Source organism: Prunus mume, linkage group LG2 (assembly GCF_029339155.1).
Source record: "Prunus mume cultivar Tortuosa linkage group LG2, ASM2933915v1, whole genome shotgun sequence".
Classification (NCBI taxonomy): Eukaryota; Viridiplantae; Streptophyta; class Magnoliopsida; order Rosales; family Rosaceae; genus Prunus; species Prunus mume.
This window is the reverse complement of record NC_142699.1, coordinates 33,137,285-33,141,988: the sequence shown is the minus strand read 5'-3', so window position 1 is coordinate 33,141,988 and position 4,704 is coordinate 33,137,285. Positions and strand designations below refer to the sequence as shown.

The 4,704-nt window shown below is 46.0% G+C and overlaps 1 long non-coding RNA gene across 4 annotated transcripts; it reads right to left on the bottom strand.

Moving 5' to 3' along the window:
• Positions 1–357: 357 nt before the first annotated feature.
• Positions 358–2,646, bottom strand: LOC103323340 (uncharacterized). Of its 4 annotated transcripts, none has more exons than XR_016123672.1 (6): positions 1,509–2,646; positions 1,258–1,420; positions 1,063–1,140; positions 810–969; positions 702–745; positions 358–590 (listed from the first exon to the last, which is right to left on the bottom strand). It is a non-coding gene; the product is annotated as an uncharacterized LOC103323340 (long non-coding RNA). The 4 variants fall into 4 exon arrangements; XR_016123674.1 differs by having other exon boundaries at positions 1,231–1,454; positions 1,550–2,646; XR_513527.2 differs by having other exon boundaries at positions 1,258–1,454; positions 1,550–2,646.
• Between the last annotated feature and the right edge of the window lie 2,058 nt (positions 2,647–4,704).

Below are 4,704 nucleotides of genomic sequence, written 5' to 3'. Positions count from 1 at the left end.
TTACCAAAGGGTTTTACACAGCCTAAACCAAGCGGATACCGCAAAGGATAGCCTCCAACAAAACCCGCCGAACGGCAGGAGCCAGCTAAAAGCTTCAAAAAGGATAATCACAGCAAACTGGAGCTCTTCCAAGGAGCCAGACCCAAGCACCAGACTCCAGACCTGCTATCTTGCCGAATTAGGTCACCACATCTTCCAAAAGCCCATCTTCCAAGGGCTGAAAACAATACCCTGCTGCCAAAAGATTAGCTCCAAACCCTCAATCTCCTCGTACTTCACTCAAAGACCCAGACTCTAACCGACTACACAAAGAATGTCATATTGCATTGTTTGCATGGCCAAGGAGTGTTGTTCCAATTAATCTAAAGGATGCCCACGTGCATCCCCACTATGAGATAAGATTCCCTCTTCTTGCATTTCGTTATTTCAATATACTTGCATGCACACAATATTTATTACAAGACCCAACTCAACTTGAGATTTAAGAATAAACAAAGCCTATAAAAGCCATTGGTGGGCCAGCCTCAAGAATTCCAAATCCGGCTCCAAGGCTTGACAAAAGCCCAGCTGCAGCTCTCAGGACCTAGACCCTGTCAAAGAATTTGCAAATATCATCAATTCAAACAACTTAGCTGGCCTTGCCGAACGGCAAAGCCCATGAAATTCAAAAAGGAGGCTCACGGAGACACCCATCAACCTACCGAATGGATGTTGCAGAACCAACTCCAATGCTCCCTCCAAGAACCTGTTGAACAGAAATCAAAGCACAAATCAACACAACAGCAAAAAAAAAAAAAAAACATACCTACCGGGTTATAATGGGCACCCAGACCACTTTGCCGAACGGTAGGCTCTTTGAAAGTCAGAACAAGGGCAGGCCCCGTGCGCACTTACCCTTGCCGACCGGCAAGGCCTCAATGTATTTCTTCTCCGAAGCTGAGGCCACCCCGCCTCCTTCAAAACACAAACCTGCTGAACCCTGCAGAAAATAAGCACCACCAAAAAAAAAAAAAAAAAAATTTGAAAGGGCTGAGCAAAGGGAAAAATAGCCAAAACTCAAACCGTTGAACTCATTTTTTAGGCCCAAATGTCGGCCCAGCTCCACTCTCTAGTCCCTCAGCTCCGAGATTCACGCCAAATCTGCCAAAGATTAGCAAACATATCAGAAGGTATCCCAGCTGGCCTTGCCGAACGGGGTCACACAACTTTAACCTTGTCCAAGTCATTTACCGAAGCTGTAGTGCTCAACCTTCTCACCTTACCGCAACAAGAGCTGACCTCAGCTTCCCACCACGACACGTCCTACTCAAGCTCACCGAAGGCCCAACCTCTAGAAGACACACCCTTGCCGAACGGCAAGGGCTGTGCAAACACAAAGGGGGCGCAAGGAAATCACAAACACCATAATCCCACTTTACCTCTGCATAAGAGATGGAAGATCACAGACCCCCTCCCTGCCAAAATTAAGGTGGTTGAGCAAGGAAAAGGGGGATTCAAAGAGAGCTAACCTAAACACTTGCCAAAAATCAAGGCTCAAGGTCAAGCTTACCAAACGGCAAGGAACATTCGGAAGGGGGATAAGCAACATACGGAACTCAGCAAATCAGCTTATCCTATTCCTAGAGCCCAGCCCGATGACCATCACAAGTTTTGATGCGGAGGCACGGGTGGACGCGTGACGAAACCTTTCCAATCCACCCCTGCCGATCGGCAGGTTCGCGCTGGGAACAAGGAAGAACGTGCTGTTTGGTCCTTAGCCAAACCAACTTTACTGACAGCTCCACTGCTCAGACCACCTGATTCAAAAAGCCCCAGAAATTTCCCTCCAAGGAACCCTTGCCAAACGGCAAGGGTTGTTCGAAAGAAATTTGGCACCCAAAAATCTCTATTCACAAACTCTGCCGAACGGTACCTCGTGACCAAAAAGGTAGCCCCGACGAACAACAGAGTTCTAGCTTCAGCAAAACGGGACCAGCTCCAATTCCTAGCTCTGCGCCTAGCGAAATCCAACGTTGGTCCTTGCCGAAAAGATCCAACACCGAAGGATTTAATACTGCCGAACGGCAAGTCCCGCGCAAAACATGAAGAGAAGCTCACCACCCGATTCGAGCTGCCACAGAATTCCCCTCCAGACAACTCCTGCCGATCGGCAGGCTCACACCAGCCTTCCAAACCTCCTTGCCGAACTCACAACGGGATTCACAACTATCACAACTCCTGGGCACTCTTCTCTCCGGTGCAAATAGCCCAGCCGCCCTTCCGAACCCAGCTCGAGGCCAGCTCAATAACAATACACACCCTTGTCGAACGGCAAGGGCTGTGTGGAAAGAAAACGGAGGACTGAAAATGGAGGCTACTTCACGAAACCCAGCTTAGCCTCACCGATCGGCAGCTCTGCTATAAATGGCCAAGGCCTCGAAAACCCGTCCTTGGAAACCAGACCCCGCCGATTGCCCAGCCCCTTACAAAACTCTCGTGTGATTTAGCTGAAGGTGCACTCGAACTTCCAACCCTGCCAAACGGCAGCTATTATAAAAGACGTGACCACACGAACCCAAAACTTGATTTTTTCCTCCTTGCCGATCGGCACTGCTGAAGGAATTCTGAAATATTGCCCAAGACCTAGGTGCCGAACGGTAATGGCTGTGGTACAATATGCAGTGGCTTCTCACAATCCCACTTGCCGAAGAGAACAAGAGGCCTAGCTCCTACAGCTTCTAAACCTGGGCCCAACTAAGGCTCAGCCCACACCATGACCTAGCAACCCACCCCCCCACCCAAGTGCATTAACTGGGCTTGCTTGCCGAACGGTAGGGACCCAAGAGCTGCCCAAAAAAAAGAGAGGAATTGGGAACCCGCCGAACGGCAAGGGGCCATAGAAGGAAAACTAAGGCCGCACTTTGTTCTTCTCCAAGCTTCAGCCCACCTTTTTGGACCCACGTCCCCACTCCCTGAAGCCATCACCTGGTTACCAAAGATGCACCAGCCAAGGCTATGACTCAGCCTCTTTGCCAAACGACAGGTTCCAAGTCATAGGTACCAAGGGCCCGCAAATTTTCCTACTAAAGCTTCAAGACCCAAGTCTACTTTTCTTTCAAAGGTACCCAACTACCAAGAATCCCAGAGCATAACACAGCTTTTATCATACCTCCCAAATGTTAACGCAACTTTTAACTTGCCAACTTGGGGGACTAGGGAATGCCCTAGGGCTCCACTAAAACTGGAATGCTCGGTCATGATTACTCAAAGCTCACAAGTTCCCAAAGTCACTTCTTGGGGACTATGCTTACACCATAATCAACCGAGCATATCCAGCCTCAAAACAACTAGCAACTAGTTATAGAGTCGCTTCTTATTCCTCAGAATGGACTAAGGCCATGCAAGATGAAATCGATGCTCTTCATATGCAAGGAACTTGGGAATTGGTGCCTCCTTCAGTGAATAAGAATGTGGTAGGTAGTAAGTGGATCTATAAGATAAAGAGAAATTCAGATGGCACTGTAGCCAGGTACAAAGCAAGGTTGGTGGCTCAAGGTTTTGGCCAAGAGCCTGGATTTGACTACTCATAAACTTTTAGTCCAGTAGTGCGCCACTCTACTGTCCAAATTATTTTTAGCTTGGCAGCCATGCATGGGTGGAAGTTAAGGCAATTAGACATTAAAAATGCCTTTGTTCATGGAGATTTGGATGAGGAAGTGTATTGAAACAACCTCAAGGGTTTGAAGATCCTAAGCAGCCTCAATCTGTTTGTAAATTAAGGAAATCTCTGTATGGGTTAAAACAAGCACCAAGGGCATGGAATGCTAAGTTCACAGGATACCTTCCAGCCCTTGGTTTCAAAATGTCTCAATCAAATCCGAGTTTGTTTGTTAAACACACTGGATCAGATGTTCTAGCTTTACTTTTATATGTCGATGATATTATCTTAACAGGTTCAAGTGATGCTCATTCAAGAGGTTATTGATGATCTTGTTGAGAGTTAAGCTGCATACTAGTTTTGAATCAAGCTGCAGATGTTAATCCTGCAGATTGATAGTGAAGAGGATGATGAAATCGAAGGAACTGAAGAACTTTCCTTTTATAGTAATAGCTGTTATAGGATATGTCCAACAGCTAGTTTTCTTACTATTTTAGGAAATTTTACAGCTGTCATTCTTAGCTGTCTTAGTATTTTCTGCTGTAACAATTTCTAGCCTAGGTGTAAGAATCATAGCCTCCAATGACCTTGAATGGCTGGAGATGAGTCCTTGTGTCCTAGTTTTTAGGATCTGTTTTTTGGCAGCTTGTGTCATGCATATAGTGTGATTTTGGCTCTGATGCAATATACAGAAAATAGACTGAATCATTCTCATTCTCTCTGAGTTTTTCTCTCCTTTGCATACGTTGCTTACAAAAGGTTTTATTGTTCTGTAAATCAGTCTCTAAAAACCAGCAAGCTAAATACCAAATTCTAACAGATCTGTCCTCTGTGTTTGAATTGAAAGATCTGGGGTTGTTGACTTACTTCTTAGGTCTACAAATTTCTTATCCCAGCTCAAGTGGTATCTTTGTGAATCAGTATAAGTATGCCAAGGAGTTGTTAGCTAAAGCAGGTATGACTCAATGTAAAGCTTGTTCCACTCCATGTAAACCATATTCCCAGGTACTTAGCACAGAGGGTGATTGTTAAAAGATCCAACGTTGTATCGTCGTTTAGTAGGAGCT